At 39.2% G+C, this 22,951-nt stretch overlaps 1 long non-coding RNA gene across 2 annotated transcripts in view; it reads left to right on the top strand.

Annotated features, from left to right (window-relative positions):
- LOC111748926 (uncharacterized) overlaps positions 1-22,951 on the top strand; it is a 395,170-nt gene that overhangs the window by 90,725 nt on the left and 281,494 nt on the right. Inside the window, exon 3 of one of the 2 annotated variants that reach the window (XR_010322688.1) lies at positions 16,424-20,802. The exons of the other annotated variant lie outside the window; for it this stretch is intronic. This is a non-coding gene — a long non-coding RNA (uncharacterized LOC111748926). Of the gene's footprint in view, positions 1-16,423; positions 20,803-22,951 lie in introns of those variants that run through there. 2 annotated transcript variants of the gene reach the window in all.

The raw sequence follows: 22,951 nt of genomic DNA, 5'->3' as shown, positions 1-22,951 counted from the left end.
GAGTTAATATTCCATCAAACTCCTTTTCTGCAAACTCCTATTTTTACACACATGACAAGGAATGAAAGGGAAACACTTAATTGGGGGAAAATTAAGTATTTGTGTGGTTATTTATTTATTTATTTTCCTCTTGGAGGTGATGACATAACATTTGTAGAGTCTTCTAAGGTTAGGTCATTTAAGAAGAACCAGTAATATGTTCCAAGCTTTATTCATTTTCTTAATAATTATAGGCTACTCTATGTTACACCTTTGAGATTTCTCCTACAGGTACTGATGTCATTTGCTACCTAATGATCTGTAACAACAGAGCTGAGCTAACAATCATACGGTGAAGGGCACTTGCCATATTTACTATACAAGTACGTGTCCTTTGTTTCAAGCTTATTTTTCCCTTAACTATTAGAGTTCCCATGTCTGTTTCAACTTCAGAAACTACATAACATATTCTCACGCAATTATATAAACTTCAGGTTACAAATAATTTTTTTCAATTATTTTGACTGTTCTATTAATTAGATAGGCAAAACCTTTTTTTTTTTTTTTTTAAAGCAACAGAAATTTATTCTTTCACAATTCTGAAGGCTAGTAGTCCAAATAGAGGGTGCTGACAGAGCCATTTTTCTTCTAAAGACTCTAAAGGAAGATCCTTGCTTGTCTCTTGCAGCTCCTGGTAACCTCAGCTGTTCCTTGGTTTATGGCAGTGTAGCTCCAATCTCCACCTTATCTTCACGTGACTGCCTTCTTTCTGTGTCTCTCCTTTTCTTATAAGGACACCAGTCATATTGGATTAGGACCCACACTACTCTAGTATGACCTCATGTCAACTAATTTTTTTTTTTTAATTATTTATTTATTGTGTTTTAAGTGAAAGTTGGAAACCCTGGTAGCATAGTGGTTAAGAGTTACGGCTGCTAACCAAAAGTCAGCGGTTTGAATCCACCAGGCACTCCTTGGAAACCATATGGGGCAGTTCTACCCTGTCCTATAGGGTTGCCATGAGGCAGAATTGACTCGATGGCTACGGGGTTTTTTTTTTTTAAGTGAAAGTTTACAAATCAAGCCAGTCTCTTATACAAAAAGTTATACACACCTTGCTACGTACTCCTAACTGCTCTCTCCCTAATGAAATAGCACATTTCTCCTCTCCACCCTGTATTCCCGGTGTCCCATTCAGCCAGCCCCTGTGTCCTTCTTCCTTCTCATCTTGCGTCCAGACAGGAGCTGCCCACATAGCCAAGAAGCTCACTTCTCACCAGTATCGTTGCCTAGCTTATAGTTCAGTCCAGTCCCTGTCTGAAGAGTTGAAAGACAGCCAAAACTTTGTTGCACTATCCCATGGTTTCTAATATGTGTGTGTGTGATGTGTATATACATATAAAACCAAAAAACCCACGCCTTCGAGTCGATTCGGACTCATAGCGACCCTATAGCACAGAGTAGAACTGCTCCATGGTGTTTCCAAGGAGTGCCTGGCAGATTCGAATTGCTGACCCTTTGGTTAGGAGCCATAGCACTTACCCGCTACGCCACCAGGGTTTCCATATATATATATATATATATGAGACCTGGTGGTGCAGAGGTTAAGAGCTTGTCTGCTAACCAAAAAAAAAATCCACAGTTTGAATCCACCAGCCCTGTATATATACTAATGGTGGGGAGTGAATGACCTTTAGACCCTGAAAGAACTAGTGGAGAGATATTCAGATATTTTAAATTGGAGGTGTGTAAAAGTTATTCTACTTTTCCCACTCTTATCCCCCCTTCTCTCTCTCTCTGTCTGTATATATAATTTCCACTCCCTCCATTGTGTCCTATACTACAGATATCTGATAAAATGCGAAGAGAGAAACAATGCTGGGAACCTATAGGGTACAGAACTAGAATTGTAAAATACCCTTCTTTTCTCACCAAGGAATTATTAACTTTTGCTTCTTCTGAGACAAACTCTTCTTGGTTTTCCTTTAAACAAAGTAAAAATGAATGGTTATCTACAATTCTTTTCATGTGGGACTCAAACTTTCTCCCTCCTTGGCCTTATCTGGTTTCAACTCCTCTTTAGAACGAACATTCTATATTTTTTTAGTCCACAAATACAAAGCTCTTACTCTTAAGATTTGCCCAAGGGCAATTGGGTCTGAGTCTCAGAGCAGTGCTGTAATGTATTGGTGTAAATAAGAGCATCCTTGGTGAGTCACCCCACCTCCCACAGACCCACGTGCAAGCAAGCGCAGGTAGTTTCAGAGCCCCGTGCAGAGTAGAGGGCCCAAACCAGGCCCCGACAGAGCTCAGTGAATCCGGCAAACACTATCGGTTATTGAAACTGCATGTTATTTTGAACTGTAGCATTTTAGTGTTTGACTATTCCTTTTCGCTACTATGAGTAATTTAATAAGGGTTAATTTTTACAGACTAAGATACTGAAGAGTCTTTGTATTTATGAATGACCTCTTTAAAATACGCTCCACCTTTAAACCAAGCAATTATCTTTTTTTCTAAAGGTAATTTTAAAAGACAGAGATTTTAATGTCCATTTTAACATTTGCACTTTATTATGAGTACCATTTCAGAAATAATTACTTCCAAAATAAGGAAATAATGAGTAAAACAAAAAGTGGTAATTCTAGAATTATTTTTTATTTACCAATTTGTTAAGAGTTCGTACCACTGAGTATTTCCACTCTTTGCGTATAGAATGTTAAATCCAATTTCAAGTTGTAGGGTGTCCCTAAAATATATATTTGGTTGGAGGGGCTATTAAAACTTAATTCCAACAATAATTAAATATTTCATTAAAAATTATGGATCATTGTACTTTTTCATCAAAACACATTGGGATTGCTTTTTTCTCTATTAATTTATGGGTAACAATTTTTGAGATTGCAATCTGTGTTGGCTGGAGTGAGGGTCTCATCTGAGGCTCAACTAGAGAAGGATTCACATCTGAGCCCCCATATTTAGTATTCAGTTGCTTGTAGGCTGTCTGATTGAGGGCCTCATTTCCTTGCTGCTGCTGGCTGAAAGCTGCCCTCAGTTCCTTGCCTTATGGGCCTCATGGGTTTAATATTAATATTAAATATTAGATCAAACATGGCTGCTTGCTTCCTCAAACCTAGGAAAGGAGAGTCTCTTAGCAAGACAGACATTACAGTCTTATGTAATATAAACTCATTCATATAATCATGTACATCTTGTCACCTTTGTTGTATCCTATTGGTAAGAAGCAAGTCATAGGTTCCAGCCATATTCAAGGGGAGGAGATCACACAAGGTTGTGAACACCAGGAGGCATGACTGTGATACTTTAGGATAGAGTCCGTCCACCATAAGGATAAAGGAAAGTCAGGAAATAAAGGTTATTTTTTAATGAACAAATAGGTAAATATTAATGTTTATTTCACTTAAGTCTAAAAAGCATCCAATATCTTATCTCTTGCTGGTTCCCAACGTAAACTTTCCACTGTGTTATATAGGTTAGTGATTTTCCAGTTGCCATTGAATCAACTCTGTCTCATGGTGACCCCATGTACACCACAGTATAACTGTACTCCATAGAGTTTTCAATGGCTAATTTTTCTGGAGTAGGTTGCCAGATCTTTCTTCAGAGGTTCTTCAGGGTGGACTCTAACTTGCAACATTTTGGTTAGCAGCTAAGTGTATTAACTGCACCACCCAGGGACTCCTGGTTAGTGATAAAAAAAAAAAAAGAAAACCCTTTCTGTTGAGTTGATTTCCAACTTATAGCGACCCTATAGGGATAAACCCAACCCAGTACCTCGAGTCGATTCTGGCTCATAGAGACCCTATAGGACAGAGTAGAACTGCCCCATTCAGTTTCCAAGGAGTGCCTGGTGAATTTGAACTGCCGACCCTTTGGTTAGCAGCCGTAGCACTTAACCACTACGCCACCAGGGTTTCCATATAGGGATAGTACCTTGAATTTACAAATAGACACTGTCCAGCTCTAAGTAGGCAATTTGATATACAGTGCTTCAGTATTTCAAGCCCTCCCTGTTAGACTGTATGTGATGTAGCCGTGGAGAGTGAGTCTCTAGTGAGAGGAAATGTGGTATGTTTTTGGAGATAATCTGGTGACTAGAAAAGAGAAGGACCATATAGGAAAGGATTTACCATATAGAAATTTTAAGCAGAGTTTGATAGATATGAGGTCCTATCGGGGTGTGGAAGGGAGAAAGAGAACAAATTACAGAAATGACAGGAGGAAAGTGGTGGATCCAACAGTCAAAGCCAACAATTTGACCCCAGAGCCTACACTCTTAATCAGTACTGAAGTCCATGGTGCTCTCGGTGGAGGGGATCTTAGAGGTTGTTCAGTCCTACCTCACAGCTTTCAGATGTGGAAGTTGAGGGTGTCAGCCAGAACCAAAAGTTAAAACAAAATAAACTTCAAAATATTGTTTTAACATTTCCTTGGATTCTTTTCCTTCTAATTCTTATTTTATAGGAGGAGAGACCTCAGAATAGCATTGATTATCTTTTATGGTTTTTGGAGGCATCCCACACAGTTGAAAGGGACTGAGTGTATGAAGAACACTCCTTCAGGCCTCTTCTGCCAGGGGGATTAGGATATAAAGTCATTTTGTGAAAGCAATGTCTTAGCAGCAACACTGTGTCTCTGGAAAGCAGGGACAGAGTAGAACTGCTCCACAGGGTTTCCAAGGAGCAGCTGGTTAGCAGCCGTAGCTCACCATTGCTCTTAACCGCTGCGCCACCAGGGATCCATATATGTATATATTCTTTTCCGTACAAGGTAGCGAAGAAGGCTTGTACTGAAAGTGAGGCTTTTGAAAGCAATATGGAATGAGGATCAGTGGCGAAGTTTAAATAAATCTAATCAAGCATTCTTGTCTGCTAACATCAAAGGGAAGCCAAACGTGGGATATTTGTGAAAATTCAGCAGGCAGAAGGCTTTATGATATCATATGACAGTTTGCTTGAGTATATAGCATTTTTAAGTGTTAGGAATTTCTAATGAAGCCAGAAGAAGCCTTGGAGGGAAAATAGGTACTACCTGAATCTAATCACTAAAGAGTTTCAGGTATGTTGTAATAGTAATCCAATCAGGTTGCTACACTATCAACTGTGAAGTGTTTGATATTCAAAACAATTATCTGATTATGTCTTTATTGGTTTGAACCAATTAATCACTGTCTCATTAATTTCCACTAGATCAACAAGTTCAGAGGTTTGGTGGTAGAGACCAGGTACAGAACAGAAGATGGTAGGGTTACTGAGAGAACACATTTGAATTGCAATGCAAGTGTTTGCCATTTAATCTTCCTTCAGACCCAAGCAGTTCATATCTACCTCCTTGCAGACCTCCAACTACTAATACTATTGACCTCAAGGTTCTTTGCTGTTGTTAGCTGCGTGTTGAGTTCGCCTGCTTTGCACCAGCCCCATGATCAGTTGCAGATTCGAGCTATTGGGATCGATAGGGTTTCCATTTCCAGGCCTTTCTTCCCAGTCGGTCTTAGTATGGAGGATCTTCCGAAACCTGTTCAGCCTCACAGCAACAACAAGCATCCACTGACAGACTGGTAGTGGCTGTGCTTGAGGTACCCTGTCTGGGAATTGAACCTGGGTCTGTTCTACCACTGAACCACCACTGCCCTCTGAGAGTTATTGAGGTGAAGTGATGTGCCTTGGCCACAAGTCCAGGTGGCTGCAAAGGCAGGGCTTCTACCAGGGCACCTTGATAGCTTGCTTGCTGCATCACAACTCTTAGCTCCCAATCCGGTTCACGTGCCTCGACTTCACAAGAAGCAACGGAAGTTAAAATGAGATCATCACGTGCACCTGAGGAGAAAAATGAACTTCGGTACTTTTATATTTCATTCATGTCTAGATATTGATCCTTTTAGTCTTAGAGTTCTGCAACTTCTCTAAAATTTACGAGGCTGACTTGATGCTACAAGATTTAATGATTGCTTAAAGTATATTTAGAAATCCTTAGATGAACACTGCTGCATAAAATTAAAGTGTTCTTAACACAGAGTAGCTGAATGGTGCAGGGGGAGAGGTTTGGATTTGATGTGTGTCATCTGGGAACCCGGAGGCAGGTTATTTTGGGAGATTACATATACCTGTTGTAACAGCAGGACCAGAGAGAGCGTCGGCTCTGGCACAAAATCTTCTTAGTAACAAGCCCAGCGGTCAGCCCAACCCAGACCTCTCCTCCAGCTAATTGTAGGTAAATTTTACCTTTTTTTGTCCTTTATTAAGTATCTTTGTGTATTAAGATAATAATATGTCATCTGGCCATAGCACTTTGTAGTTAACAAAACGTTCATAGAGATTAGCTCTTTTGAGAGTCTCAGAGTCAGTGAGGTAGACATGTCAGTATCACCACCCTCTTTTGATGAATAAGTACAGCCAGTTATTAGAAATACAACATCAGAAAATGAAGTTCCTTACCAGAACAAGGCAGCTTCCCTACTTAAGGTTTCAGCCCTGAGCAGAGGCAACACTGATGTCATCCTTCTAGGGCATGCTGGGGCATCACCACTGAATGGGAGGTTAGCAGTCCGGGGAGGATTACTGAGAGGGATTCAGGTTATGCTGGTCATAAGTGCCAGGAAATTAGATCGCTCCCTTTAATTTTATCACCATGTGTTATAGGGTTTTATGGGAGAATTGCTTCACTCCTCTGGGCTGCATGTCTTTGTCTTACCTCATCCAGGTGATTCTGTGCACTGGTGCTGAGGGAGAAAGGCACCAGGCACAAGTTCTCAGAGCTGTTGTATATGGTTGTGCAGGCTGTTCACTGCACCATCCTAGGGGTGCCACTCACATCAAAGATGTTATGGACGTTCATATTTATTATGATATCGTTCCAACAGACTGAAGCATGGTGTTGAGGAAGAGGTGCTTTTTCTAATTTACACAGCAGTTCAAGGCAAGCAGCAACCCTAAAATCAGGACAAGTTTATGAAAAAAGGTAGGATTGAGACAAAAAAGAATTATTATTAACGTTCTTTATTTCATGGTCAATTCACTTAGAAGGCAATTAATAAGTCTTTAAAGACAAAGAGACAGTAAATTCTGTGGTATTTATATGTCCCATCAGATAATAGTATGAATATAGAAGTCTCAGGTATCAGGCCCAATTTAAAAAAAAAAAAAAAGATTAATTATGAAATGAGTCTACACAGCTACAGGTATCAAAAAATTTAGGAAAAGTGGAATTCTTTCCCACGTAAATTTCACAGGTCACTGAAGGGCCTGTTTCAAAATTTCATAGGCCATTGGAAGAACTCATCCAAAAGATGTTTCTACTTTTTACCATTTCAATAATCTAAAAGGAATGTCTCTTATATCCAACATTTCCTCAAATTATATCACAGTGAAAAATGAATCTTTTCAAAAAGGAGTAATGGTTTAAAGTATTTTAGTGAGTTTGAATGGGATTTGTTTGAACTGAATCTTGACTAATAGGAGTTTGGAGTCAAAATTGAATGTAAAGTTATAAATCAGTAAACCAAAACTACTTAGAGTGAGAAAAAAAAAAAAGATGAAATAAAATGAGTTTAGCACATTGAAAGCAACAACAAAAAATGTAACAAAAGAGTAGCTATCAAGCATGTTTCTCCAAAATTCTATAAAATTCCTACTTTCAAATAATTGTTCTTGTTGTTGTTAGGTGCCGTGGAGTTGGTTCTGACTCATAGCGACCCTGTGCACAGCAGAACGAAACACCGCCCAGTCCTGAGCCATCCTTGTAATCGTTGTTATGCTTGAGCTCATTGTTGCAGCCACTGTGTCAATCCACCTTGTTGAGGGTCTTCCTCTTTTCCACTGACCCTGTACTCTGCCAAGCGTGATGTCCTTCTCCAGGGACTGATCCCTCCTGACAAACAATTTATTTTCAATAATATTTCCACTCAATTCCTTATATCACGTGTAAAGCATTGTGGGTACCCTGTTGCAATAACTGTCATTTTTCATAATCACATTTACAAAACTGTGATCTCTGTCTTCAATTGCTCTTAACCACGCCCTTCTCAGAGCCCCTGTAACTTTGCTTTCAGGTTTCATGAAACATCTTGATGTCTTAAAAGCCAAATGTACTATTTTATTTTCTTCTCAGTCTTGACACTGTTCTAACACCATTGATGACCCTCTCAGCTTGGAAGCTCCTGACTTCAGAGTTACTCTGCTTTTTTAGCCATCCTCATACCTTTCTGATTTCTCCTGCCCTGTACACTTTGCTGGACTCTTCCATCTCCCCATTTTGTATTCTATCTATGTTGTTGTTGTTAGGTGCCATCAAGTCAATTCCAACTCATAGTGATGTTATGCACGACAGAATGAAAGGCTGCCTGGTCCTGAACCATCCTCACAATCATTGTGATGCTTCAGCCCATTGTTGCAGCCACTGTATCAATCCATCTCATTGAGGGTCTTCCTTTTTTTTGCTGACCCTCTACTTTACCAAGCATGAAGTCCTTCTCCAGGGACTGGTCCCTTTTGATAACATGTTTCAAGTACATAAGACGAAGTCTCGCCATCCTCTCTTATAAGGAGCATTCTAGTTGTACTTCTCCCAAGACAGATTTGTTCATTCTTCTGGCAGCCCATGGTACCTGCAATATTCTTTGCCAACACTATAATTCAAAGGCATCAATTCTTCTTCAGTCTTCCTTATTCATTGTCCAGTTTTCCCATGAATGTGAGGTGATTAAAAATACCATGGGTTAGGTCAGGCATACCTTAGTCCTCAAAGTGACATCTTTGCTTTTGAACACTTTTGAGAGGTCTTTGCAGCAAATTTGCGCAATGCAATAAGTCGTTCAATATCTTGACTGCTGCTTCCATGGGTGTTGTTGTGGATCCGAGTAAAACGAAATCCTTGACAACTTCAGGCTTTTCTCCATTTATCATGATGTTACTTATTGGTCCAGTTGTTAGGTTTTTGTTTTCTTTTTGTTGAGGTATAACCCATGCTGAAGGCTGTAGTCTTGATCTTCATCATAAGTGCTTCAAGTCTTATTCACTTTCAGCAAGCAAGGTTATGTCATCTGCATATCTCAGGTTGTTAATGTGTCTTCCACCAATCTTGATGCCATGTTCTTCAGATAGTCCAGCTTCTCAAATTATTCGCTCAGGATACAGATTGAATAACTGTGGTGAAAGGATGCAACCCCGACACACACCTTTTCTGATTTTAAACTGCGTAGTATCCCTTTGTTCTGTTTGAATGACTGCCTCTTGGTCCAAGTACAAGTTCTGGATGAGCACAATTAAGTCTTCAGAATTCCCAGTCTTCTCCATGTTATCCATAATTTGTTATGATCCTCACAGTTGAATGCCTTTTCATAGTCAATAAAACATACATAAACATCTTTCTGGTATTCTCTATTTTCAGCCAAGGTCCCTCTGCCATCAGCAATGATTTCCCTTGTTCCATGTCCTCTTCTGAATCCCACTTAAATTTCTGGGAGTTTCCTGACAATGTACTGCTGCAACTGCTTTTGAATTGTCTTCAGAAAAATTTTACTTGTGTGTGATGTTAATGATATTGTTCGATAATTTCTGCATTCTGTTGGAGCACCTATCTTTGGAATGGGCACAAATACAGGTCTCTTGCAGTTGTTCGACCAGGTAGCTGTCTTCCAAATTTCTTGGCAAAGATGATTGAGTGCTTCCAGCTTTGCATCCATTTGTTGAAACATCTCAGTTGGTATTCCATCAATTCCTACAGCCTTGTTTTTCGCCAGTGCCTTCAGTGCAGCTTGGACTTCCTCCTTCAATACCATAGGTCCTTGATCATATGCTACCTCCTGAAATGGTTGAATATCAACCAATTATTTTTGGTACAGTGACTCTGTGTATTCCGTCCATCTTCTTTTTGAAGTTTCCTGTGTTGTTTAACATTTTTGCCGTAGAATCCTTCAAAACTGCAACTTGAGGCTTGAATTTTTTCTTCAATTCTTTCAGCTTAAGAAATGCCAAGGATGTTCTTCCCTTTTGGTTTTCTAACTCCAGGTTTTTGCAAATTTTAATAGAATACCTTGTCTTTTCCAGCAGCCCTTGAAATCTTCTGTTCATCTCTTTTACTTGATCACTTCTTCCATTCACTTTAGCTACTCTATGTTCAAGAGCAAGTTTTAGAGCCTCTTCTGGCAGCCGTTTTGGTCTTTTCCTTTTTTCCTGTCTTTTTTGTGACCTTTTGCTTTCTTCATGGGTGATGTCCTTGAACACTAATGAACACCAATCATTGAATACTAATGACTAAAGACCAGAAGATTTGTGGGATGCTTTTAAGGACATCCTACATGAAAAAAAGCAAAAGGTCTTTAAAAAGAGAGGAAAGAAGAAGGCTCTATCTATACACCTATATTTTTCATGTGCATTTCTTAAAGGTCTTTACCCTAATGTGTTGACATTTATTCTTCCAAGTTTCTTTTTTGAACTCTTTCTTCATCCCTATGTTATTGGTCATGTGAACATATGGTTTTGCTTGACCAGGCAGCAATAAGCTTATGATCCATCCTGTATTCCTTTCTCTCAGATGTTTCCTAAATCCGTTCCATTTTTCCATTTCATAGTTACAGAACCTTGAGCTTGTTGCCCTCTGCCAAATTCTTGGCAATCACCCTGACAAATCGGCTGCTTTTATACAGCAAATATAATTTTCTTCATCTCATATGACCTCTTTTGTAGTAGTTTTCAATTACCTGTCACATCAAATTTAGGTGACTTCTCAAGAGATTGCCATCTTCACATTACTCTCTTCCTTCTTACCTCATTACCCTCTGCTCTTTGTAAGGTAATTATATGTCCTGCTTCACCTGGGATAGTCCAGGTTTATGCCTGTTGACCCAGAGCAATTGTTAACTATGTCCCTTTCACTCTCAGAAGTACCCCATTTGGATAATAAATCATAGGGTCATCCTGTCTGTATGGGACCTTGGTCATGACTGTTGTTCAAATCTACTTTGTGGTTCTTTGCCTGTGAGTTGCCCCCATGATTGTTGCTAACGACACACACCATTCTCCCTGTTGTATGTACACATTTTTTTCTTGTTATGTCATTATTATGGCTCTCAAATCTATCAAATTCTGCTCAAGATCACATACGTTAAAGCTCTTGCCCTCTTTCAAGAGTGGCCAGATTCTTTCCAGAAACTTCAGTACTGTATATTTAAACATTTATTGCACAGTTCATTAAGGTTGCACCCACACAACAGCAAGGACTTGAAAGTGTTAATTTCACTTCTTATTAATTTTGCCTTATAGAGCCAGGCTCTATTTTTTTAAATTGGGGCTATAACCACTACTTATTTATGACTCACTATTAAATGATTTTGTACAAAATCCTTAAAAAAAGAAAAATTCTGACTAGAAACACTATAAAAACAAAATAAAAAATAAGATTTGATCTTATTTGGTCAAATTCTGACCTAATGGATATAAATATTTGGGAGTCATTTTTAAGTCATGTCTTGATCAATTTGTAATGTTTCCTGGTATATTAATATATATGAAATAATATAGATTCTAACTCTTTTTTTTTCATTTCTTTTGTAAAACATTACCTTTGTAGTTAAAGTATTATAAAACTAAATTGCATTTTTGTCATTTCTAAATAAATAAAGGCATCTGGAATTTTCCCTTATACCAAACTTTGGGATTTTAGCTCCTTTAGCTTTTCCACAATGGTTTGAAGGTCAAACATAATCTACAAGCGCTCTTGCTTTCCTCTTGGGTTCTTGCCTTTACAAAATAGCATTGTTACCGAGTATTGGGTAGGATCATACTGATTTATCATTATCTGCAAAGTGGAATTCAGGACAAATGTTAACGGGTGTTAGGGAGAAACAGATGACTGAAACCAACAGCTTCTGACTCTTTTCTTGCTCCTAAAGGAATTCTGCTGGGCCTTATCAGGGTTGCTGGGAGAAAACAGCTGAGGATTGAGCACAGTGAACTAATTTCCTCTCATCCTTCAATAGGCACTATTTGCTGAAAAGGAATGTAAGCATTCTTATGGTAAAAGGAGTTCAAAAAGAAGCCCTAAATCCTTACAATTAATAAACCAATAAACCAAAACATGAAACTGCACAGCTATTTGCATGGCTGATAAGAAAAAGGAAAAGAATTTCAGATACCTTTTTGAAGAAAAGAACAACAAAACAAGTGTGTTAAAAAGTATAGCCATATTAAATGCTATAACACTAACCCAAATGCTACACAATAGAAAAAATATAAAAAAAAAAAAAATTTTTTTTTTTTTTTTTTTTTTAAATACAGAAGGCACCAAAGAAAAGAAGGTAATCATAAACTTCTCTTGGTAGAGAATGCCTGTAAGAGTGATGATTTGTGTTGTTATTTCCCTTACTTCCTGAGTCACTGCCTAGAGCTTCTGAAAAAAAGAAAAAAAAAAGTTTTTTTTTTTTTTTTTTAATAACTTTTCTTGTATCTTTCACGTTTCTCTGTTCATCAGGGCACAGCAGAAAGTTTTGTTTTCTGAGTTACTGATTTCTTACACACTGCAGCTATGGTTCCATGTTTTTCAGTTGTTATCTCTTACACTGAACTCTCAGCAGCCCATCCCAAACCAAAAACCAAGCCACACCCATTGCAGTCGAATTGATTCTGACTCATAGTGACCCTACAGGACAGAGTTGAGCTGCCCCCTGAGGTTTCCAAGGGGTGCCTGGTTGTTTATTTGTAAAGTTATCTTTTATTTCATGAAGCTGACACAGCTGATTAGCCATCAGTGTTAGATGTTTCAGGTTGTTTTCTGGAGTAATGATGGGTTGACACTGCCTACTCATATTTTCCAACATAGTTTTCTAGCAATCATGGGCAATAATTTAAGTCAGGGTTTTCCAGGGCTGGGTGCAGTTTATGGTCAGGGAATAAACCAAAAACCAAACCGGTTGCCATTGAGTTGATCCCAACTAGTGGAGACTCGACGTGTGTCAGAGTAGAACTGTGCTCCATGGGATTTTCGACGACTGACTTTTCAGAAGTAGATTGCCAGGTCTTTTTTCTGAGTCACCTCGGTGGGCTCAGACCTCCAATCAAGTGCGTTAACTATTTGCACTATTCAGGGACTCCTGGGTAGAGAATAGAGGAGTGTGTTTTAAATTTTGCTGCATATCAGAATCACCTAGGGAGATTTTTAAAAATCTTGGTAACTAGGCTATACCTCTTACCAATTAAATCTAAATTTCTGGGTTGGGGACTCAGCCATTAGGTTTGTTGTTGTTAACATGTGTTCATGAAGGGTATTGGTCTGTAATTTTGTTTTGTTTTTTAAAAAAATCACCTTTATTGAGGAATAATTAACATGCATTAAGTTTTGACATGTGTATACACCTGTGACACCATCACAATAATCAAGACAATGAACATATCACTGCTTCTTCATGCCCGTTTGTAATCTCTTCCTCCTGCCCTTCTCTACTATCCCCAGGCAACCTCTGATTACTTTGTGTCAGCATAGATTAGTCTGTATTTTTCTAGAATTGAATATAAATAGAATCATACAATATATACAGGTATGCATCACTTAATGTCCTTGATGTGTTCGGTAAAATAGGATGTTATGTGATGTGGGCTTGGTGTGAACACCATGGTTGCTGTCTCTTGGCCCACTTGCCACCAGCTCCTTTTCGTTCCTTCCTCCCTGCCTGCTTCCCCCGCCCCACCCACCTATCTCACCTCCACCTCGTCCACATCCACCTTTTCCCTGGCCACCTTTCCTTTTCTTCCTTCCGCCATTGCCACAGCCCGGACCGCTCCGTGGCTGCCACCTCAGGAGGAGCCACAGCCTTGGCCCAGGAATCACACACAGGGCACCCAGGGACAGGCAGCCATGGATGGGTGCAGGGATGGACCCCTTTCCCCTGATGCCCCAGTGCCAGGGTGGATGCAGGACCTGGAGAACTAGTGAGAAACGGATAGGATCTCTGTACCTAGCAAAATCTGTATGCTAGGTCCCATTCTCCAAATGGGATTTTTAAACTCTATTATAACCTTGAAACCCTGGTGGTGTAGTGGTTAAGTGCTATGGCTGCTAACCAAAGGGTTGGCAGTTCAAATCCACCAGGCGCTCCTTGGAAACTCTATGGGGCAATTCTACTCTGTCCTATATGGTCGCTATAGAATCACTATGAGTCGGAATCGACTCGATGGCAGTGGGTTTGGACTGAGTTTTTTATTATAACGTTTATGGGACCACAGACATATATGCAGTCAAATGTTGCCCGAAGGGACATTAAGCCATACTTAGCTCTACTCTTTGTAGTCTGGCTTCTTTCACCAGAAAGAGGTTGTATGCATTAATAGTTCATTCCTTTTTATTGCTGAGTAGCATTCCATTGTATGATAATTGTTTATCCATTCATTTGTTGATGGACTTTTGAGTTGTGGCTATTACAAATAAAGCTGCTATGAGCATTTATGTACAAGTCTTTATACAGAAATGTTTTCATTTTTCTTGGGTAAATATCTGGGTAAATTTCCTTCTTACACTGCTAGGGCCTCCATACATTTTGAATAGACATAATCAAAGTAGACATTCCTGTCTTGTTCCTGATATGAGGAGGGAAAGCATTCAATATTTCACCATTTCAGTATGATGATAACTGTAGGATTTTTTGTTTTGCTTGTTTTTTTTGTACATATCTTTTATCTGGTTGAGGAAGTCACATTCCTCAAGCTTGCTGAGGGTTTTCATCAGGAATGGATGTTGGATTTTGTCAAATCATTTTTTTTCTTCATCTATTGAGATGATGATTTTTTTTTCTTTTATAGTTTGTTTATATGATGAATTACCTTGATTGTTTTTGAATGTTAAATCAACTTTGCATTCCTGGAATAAACCCCAGTTGGCCATATTGCAGTATCTTTTTATATATTGTGGGTTTCACTTTGCTAAAGTGTTGTTAAAAACTTTTTATATTTATGTTTAAGAAAGATACTGGTCTGTGGTTTCTTTTTTTTTTTAATTTTCTTATCTGGTTTTGGTATTGGGGTGATGCTGTACTTGTAGAATGAGTTGCAAAGTAGTCTCCCCTCTCACTTTTTCCTCTAAGAGTTTGTATAGAGTAGGAGTTTGTATTTCTTCCTTCAAAGTCTGGTAGAATTCTCCTGTGAAGTCATCAAAGCCCAAGGTTTTCTTAGTGGGAGGGAAGGGATCTAAACTACAACTTGAACTTTCATGTTGTTGTTGTTGTTAGGTGCTGTCGAGTCGGTTCTGACTCATACCGACCCTGTGCACAACAGAACGAAACACTGCCCGGTCCTGCGCCATCCTTACAATCGTTGTTATGCTTGAGCCCATTGTTGCAGCCACTGTGTCAGTCCCCCTCATTGAGGGTCTTCCTCTTTTCCGCTGACCCTGTACTCTGCCAAGCATGATGTCCTTCTCCAGGGACTGATCCCTCCTGACAACATGTCCAAAGTAGTAAGACGCAGTTTCGCTGTCCTTGCTTCCAAGGAGCATTCTGGTTGTACTTCCTCCAAGACAGACTTGTTCTTTCTTTTGGCAGTCCATGGCGTATTCAATATTCTTCGCCAACACCACAATTCAAAGGTGTCAAGTCTTTTTCGGACTTCCTTATTCATTGCCCAGCTTTTATGTGCATATGATGTGATTGAAAATACCATGGCTTGGGTCGGGCACACCTTAGTCTTCAAGATGACATCTTTGCTCTTTGACACTTTAAAGAGGTCCTTTGCAGCAGATTTGTCCAATGCAATGTGTCTTGCTGCTTCCATGGCTGTTGATTGTGGATCCAAGTAAAATGAAATCCTTCACAGTTTCAATTTTTTCTCCGTTTATCATGATGTTGCTCATTGGTCCAGTTGTGAGGATTTTTGTTTTCTTTATGTTGAGGTGCAATCCACACTGAAGGCTGTGGTCTTTGATTTTCATCAGTAAGTGCTTCAAGCAAGCAAGGTTTTGTCATCTGCATAACGCATGTTGTTAACGAGTCTTCCACCAATCCTGATGCCCTGTTCTTCGTATAGTCCAGCTTCTCGTATAAAGCTGAACTTTCATCCTAAACTATAAACTTTCATTTGTGTCTTTCAAGGTATTTGTTCATTTCATCGAAGTTGCTGAATTTATCAGTATAAAGTTGATCACAATATTTCCTTATTATCATCTTAATGTCTGTAGAATCCGTAGTGATATCTCTTCTCTCGTTTCTATTGCTAATGTGTGTCACTCTTTTTTATTCCTGATCAGTCTGGTGAGAGGTTCATCAACTATATTGATTTTTTCAAAGATCCATCTTTTAGTTATTGTCTTCTCTATTGTTTTTCTCTTTTCTATTTCTTTGCTATCTGTTCTAATCTTTATTATTTCTTTTCTTTTGCTTACTTTTGGCTTTCATTTACTCCTCTTTTTATAGACTGAAGACTTTTCTTCTTCTCTAATATAGGCGTTCTACCAGTGTCTGTCAGTTTTTCGTACGGTGGTGGCTTGCACGTTGCTGTGATACCGGAAGCTATGCCACTGGTTTTTCAAATACCAGCAGGGAATCCCGTGGTGGACAAGATAGAGCAGAGCTTCCAGAATAAGACAGACTAGGAAGAAGAACCTGACTGTCTACTTCTGAAAAAACTGGCCAGTGAAAACCTTATGAATAGCAGCTGAACATTGTCTGATACAGTGCCAGAAGATGAGCCTCTCAGGTTGGAAGGCACTTAAAACATGACTGAGGAAGAGCTACCTCCTCAAAGTAGAGTTGACCTTAATGACGTGGATGGAGTCCAGCTTTCGGGACCTTCATTTGCTGATGCGGCACAACTCAAAATGAGAAGAAACAGCTGCAAACATCTGTTAATAATTGGAATGTGGAAAGTATGAAGTATGAATCTAGGAAAATTGGAAGTCTACAAAAAAGAAATGGAATGCATAAAGATAGGCATTAGTGAGCTGAAACGGACTGGTATTGGCCATTTTGAATCAAACAATCATATTGTTTACTATGCCAGGAATGACAAATTGAAGAGGAATGACAACTTATCCATAATCAAAAAGAACATTTCAAGATATATCTTGAAGTACAATGCTGTCAGTGATAGGATAATATCCATATGCCTATAAGGAAGACCAGTTAATATGAATATTATTCAAATTTACACACCAACCACTAATGACAAAGATGAGTAAACTGAAGATTTTTAACAACTTCTATAATCTGAAATTGATTGAATGTACAATCAAGGTGCATTGATAATTGCTGGTGATTGGAATACAAAAGTTGGAAACAAAGGAGGATCTGTAATTAGAAAACATGGCTTTAGTGATAGAAATGACACGAGAGATAGCATGATAGAATTTTGCAAGACCAATGACTTCTTCATTGCAGAACCTTATATCAACAATATAAATGGAGACTATACATGTGGACTTCACCTGATGGAAAATGCAGGAATCAAATTGACTACATCTGTGGACAGAGACCATGGGAAAGCTCAATATCATTAGTCAGAACAAGGCCAGCCCCAGCCTACATCTTATTGCAACCTCATGAGACGTCCCAAGCAAAAACTGCCCAGCCAAGTCCTTCCTACATTCATAATCTTCAAAATACTGCACATAATAAAGTGGTTTTAAGGCATCCAGTTTTGTGGTAATTTATTATGCAAGAAATCAGGAAATTTGTATGAAATCCATCTTGTCCGTCTATCCGTCCGTCCGTCCATCCATCTATTTCTGGTATAATTTGTAGGTTCTAAGGTCTATACCATTTAGGATCACATACAGTCTTCAAAACCATTTAGTACACCAATTTTTGCCTAATTTTATTTTGTCTTCTAGGTCTTACATACGTTTAATCTAAAAACAACCACTCTGATTTAATTGTTTTGTTAAACTGAGTATTCACAGTTTAAGTACACTAAGAAGGACAGCTGCTGCCAGGAAGGAAGGAAAAATGTTTAAATGGGCCTGAGACTTAGGACCAGGTCTTCTGGCTCCAGCCACCTGTTTCAACTGAGCTAAAATAGCCTGTGTGCAGAGATTTTTGGAAGCCGTCATTAGGAAAGAAAATAAACTATACTCATTTTGAAAACTTGATTTTATGGAGAGAGAAAAAATCCTAAGGTCCAATTTAGAGCATAGTTAAGAAAGCAATTTGCAAGTGATTTAGGATTTCTTAGTGGAGAATTTTATATCCAAACATTTGGCATTGGCTATTGGAAGAATAAGGAGCCCTGGTAGTGCAGTGGTTAAAGTGCTCAGCTGGCAACCAAAAGGTTGGTGTTTCAAACCCACCAGCCACTCTGTGGGAGAAAGATGTGGCAGTCTGCTTCCATAAAGATTTATAACCTTGGAAACTTTATGGGGCAGTTCTACTCTGTCCTATAGGGTCACCCAGAGTCAGAATCAACTCGACAGCAGTGGGTTTCATTTGATTTATTGCAAGAATATGAAACTGTATTGAGGAAGAAGCTTGGTGAGGGTTGATTTCATGAAGCTGTGTTGTTGAAAGAATGTAGTCTGTGTAAGTCAATAAGCATAGGGATGGCATATTAATCTGCTTTTCGGGGGTGTGTCCTCTTCCAAGCAAGGCATGGGATATAGGGCTGCATATAAAACTGGATAAATTTGTATGAAAATGTTGCTATAACCAACTTATTGTTACTACAGTACACTATGAATTTAGACATTATTTGTCCCTTTTTTCTTTTATTATAATTAAACTGAATTAAAAATGGAGAAGTCTGGGAAAGGAGGATGAGTGTCTGTATTAATAAGAGAGATACTTTCTCATTTATCTGAGAAAGGGAAGGAAATCAAGTATGAGATGGCATTGCCAATTTAATTTTTCATTAAAACACCTTGTAAGTGCTTTAAGGACAAGGCAGGCACTTTCTGTTACTAGGTGGTGTTGCTTCAATTGCTTTGCCTTCCATTTTGAATTTGAATTCTTTAAGTTATATAACTGGTTTATTGAATGGGCTAGACCTGATAGTGTACAAATTTGGAAAAACTATTTTCCCCCTTAATTTTCCTTCCCAGGACCCAGAGATTCCACTGCTTTTGTGGTTACTTTTAGGTATTAGAAAAGTTTTTTGTTTTTTTTTTGTTCTAAACTATGAAAAAGCTTAATGGCAAAAAAGAATTTAAGTTACCATTCAATTCAAAGACATACACATTCTCCCTAGCTAAGGCCTGATTCAGGCATTGGCTCTGCTCTTCCAGGCATGAGAGGGAAAAGAGGGAAGACCTGTCTACCTGGCCCTTGTGCTCTACTCCAGCTGTCACGACCCTCTTTAGAGCAGATGACCAATGCTTGCTCTTTTGTCAGGTGTGTTGGTAGGTTTTTGGAGAGACCCCTCTGTAATGTCCACACTGTAATTCTCTTATACATGTGAGACTTTCCCCTGTTCACTTCTTCTAAACCTTCCTCCTCTTCTGCCACCCAGTGGGCAACTCTCTTGATTGGGATCCTTTCAAGATGGCCAGAACCTGTCAACCTTCTGTAGCTTCCAGTTAGTGTAAAGGAAAACTCTAGAAGTCAAAGTTACCCCACCACTGCTGTCTATCCTCATCCTCTGTTATAATTTCCTCCCGCCAGCCTCCCATCTTCAGACTATCCTAAAGAGAGGCAGCCATCAATCTTTATCTTCCATGTATAGCACCCAGATCTCAGAGACACATGGTAACATGGTTCTCCCAAGAACTTTCCCAAGGGACAGGCACCTGAGATTCTGTAGCTCAGCAAATGTCTAGCTGGAGGCTGGGATGCCAGTTTCCTCTTCTGGAATATCACTCCAATCTGTATGAGAGCTTCCTTCAGGGCCCTAGTCTCTTGGCTTAAGGTATGTATGGGTGTAAGAGAGGAAGTGTCCCATAAGAAGAAGAGAGAAAGCATCAAGGCGCTCTCCATTTCTACTAACTTCAAGAAAAATCTCTACTGCATCTTCAGCTCCTGAGTGATGGACCCAGTAGTTGGAGAACCAGTCTGGGCACCTCTTAGTAAGTCCTGTGGGTATGTGTCCAGCATATCTTTTTAGAATGGAGAGGAGGGTAATAGTAAACCTTTGCCTTTAGATTTGAGGTTTTAGTCAAACTTCTGAGATGATAGGAAAATCTTCACTCCATATCTTGGTCCATTTAGACTTGGGCATATATAAGCAATGGATAATGAATAATGCAATTGAAGATCTGTCCTCCGACTTTTGCTTTGAAATGATTTTTATATAAATCCAGCGTATAATAATCTCTACTCTACTCTTTTCAATATGGATCCCTTATTATTTGAATTCTGTGAGATTCTCCTTTCAACTTATCATTGCAAGAATAGGACCCCTTCTTTCCTCTTTCCTTGCCTTACTCCGTTTACTCTTGATTTTCTTCTTTCCTTCCTTCTTCCTTCCCTCCCTCCCTTCCTTCTTTCTTCTCCCTTCTCCCCGATCTGTGTCCCATCTCTGCTTTCTCTATTCTCTCATTACCTGACACTTCCAGTAGTAACTGAGGAACTTCACAATAAGATATAGAGTAAATTATAAGTGAGAAAAGAGAACTCAAACTAGAAAAGGGACTTAACATAAAACCAGAAACAAAACTAATATAAAAACACATTCATAAAAGCCTACGCAGTTGCTACAAAAGAATTATGAATTTGGCACTAATTGGCACCCTAGCAACCAAAAGGAAAGAGAAAGCTAGTTGAAGACTTATACAACTTACAGAGTCCATAACATAAAAACAGACTAATTGGACAGGAAAAGCTTAACTATTGCTTGTAATAAGGACAGACAGGAATTTCTCCTGAGGGTGTAAAGTTATCAAAAAAAAAAAAAAAAAAAACAACTACCTCTTAGTAAACCTAAAAATGACTTTCGTGGGCCTGTTTCTTAGAGCATCCCTTGGTGTAGGCAGATGGCATCTTGTCAAAGCTCAATTCGGTAGCAGCAACTTGATGAGCCCTAGTCACAGCTCTGCCTCTTATCTGTTAAGTAGCAAGAGAACTTCTACACAGGTAGGAAAGTGACATAAAAGGCTCAGGAGAGGAAGTGAAGGCAAACAGTTTTGGCATCCTATTTGGACCGTAGACAAACACATAGATCCCATCAACATTAAACATAAGCCAGTGAAGAGCCAATTCCACAAGGAGAGGAATCGAATGTAGCCTATGAAGTTAATTGAGTTCCAGAGAAGATAAATTGTTGTAGTATACCCTCCTCCACAATCTTTAATCAGGACCAGGATGCCAGTGCAATAAACAATTCTCTGAATATAGTTGGCCCTGAGGAGGTGTGAAAAGGACAGGCCCAGCTTATAGCATACCAATAGCTGTATGGGAGAAAAGACATGATGAACTGCTCCTGTAAAGATGAACCAAAACCAAAAATCCATTGCCAACAAGTCGATTCCGACTCATAGCAATTCTATAACACAGAGTAGAACTGCCCCCATAGGATTTCCGAGGAGCAGCTGGTGAATTTGAGCTGCCAACCTTTTGGTTTACAGCTAAGCTCTTAACCACTATGCCACCAGGGTAGAAAACCTAGGTGACAGCTCTACTCTGTCACATGGGGCCACTATGAGTCAAAATTGATTTAGTGGCATCAGACAACAACAACTCAAATACCATTTTGCATCATTAAATGGTAGAAAATATAAAACGACTGTGAATAACTAGAATCAACTATACAATAAAAGTGAACGACTGGAAAAGTGATCATGTGTTTAGATGTTGTGGCAAAGTCAAGCTGTCAAAAAGTTTTTAAATGCTTATTCTTAATTTTTGTACTTACCTCCTTAAAGATCTATATCAAAGAGTTTGCAGACATCTTGCAATTTCTGGCCCATACTTGGAGGAGCACTGCTCCAAGGCACTTCAAGCCATTCAAAGTCAAATTCTAGTTAGTGCTTGATCAAGCTGGGATGCTGTTTGGCTTAACATTTTCTGACAGTTTTAACTCACCTTCCTGTTCATTTAGAAAGCATTATGCTGGCTAGCAGATAAGAAGTCCCAGGGCAGCCACAGCTCCAACATGTACCAGCTTGTTATCTTAAGAAGTTATTTAACTTCTTCGTGCCTCAGTTTCCTTGTGTATACAGTGGGGCTAATAATAGTCCCCTATAAGATGGCTGTGAAGATTAAATGACATGTTCTCTGAAAATCTCTGAGAGCAGTGCCTGGTTCATATTAAATAACATATATTAGCTATCATTGTTAATTCATAAACTACATAAATTTTGATGAGAACCATGCATAGTGACCCTATAGGACGGAGTAGAATTTCCCCATAGGGTTCCCAAGGAGCAGCTGGTGGATTCAAACTGCGGACCTTTTGGTTAGCAGCTGAGCTCTTAACCACTGTGCTACCAGGGCTCCATGAGAATATTAGTCTACTGGAAAGTCATAGAAATTTTGGGGAGAGCATTGACCAATGGGTGTTTACACCAATCTGGTCTAAATCTTAAAGGGTCTAGATACTCCAGTAGCCATTTTGGTTGGTCTAGGTTGGATTCTTCCTCACCCCATCCTTCTTGGGTGAGAAAGTTTTGATGTGGTCATTCTGGTGCAGCCATTTTGATGCAGCTGTTTTGAATAGACTAAAACAAATAACCACTGCTGTTGTTAGCTGCCGTTGTGTGGAGTATGACTTATAGTCAGTATGACTCAAGTACAATAAAACAGTATGTTGCCTAGTCCTGTACCGTCTTCATTGTTGCAGCCACTGTGTATTTTACGTGCCTTCCAACCTAGGAGGCTCATCTTCCAGCACTATATTGAACAATATTCTGTTGTGAAAATAAGATTTCTACTGGCTAATTTTCAGAAGTAGATCACCAGACCTTCCTTCTTAGTCTGTCCATCATGGGTGATCCCAGCTGGTGTTTAAAATACCAATGTTTCATCTTCCAGCATCATAGCAGCATGCAAACCATCACAGTATGACAAACTGACAGATGGGTGGTAAAAAACACATCATTAAACTCCCCC

This window comes from Loxodonta africana, chromosome 1, assembly GCF_030014295.1.
Source record: "Loxodonta africana isolate mLoxAfr1 chromosome 1, mLoxAfr1.hap2, whole genome shotgun sequence".
Classification (NCBI taxonomy): domain Eukaryota; kingdom Metazoa; phylum Chordata; class Mammalia; order Proboscidea; family Elephantidae; genus Loxodonta; species Loxodonta africana.
Note: the sequence above shows the minus strand (reverse complement) of the source record. Positions and strands in the feature narration are given on the sequence as shown.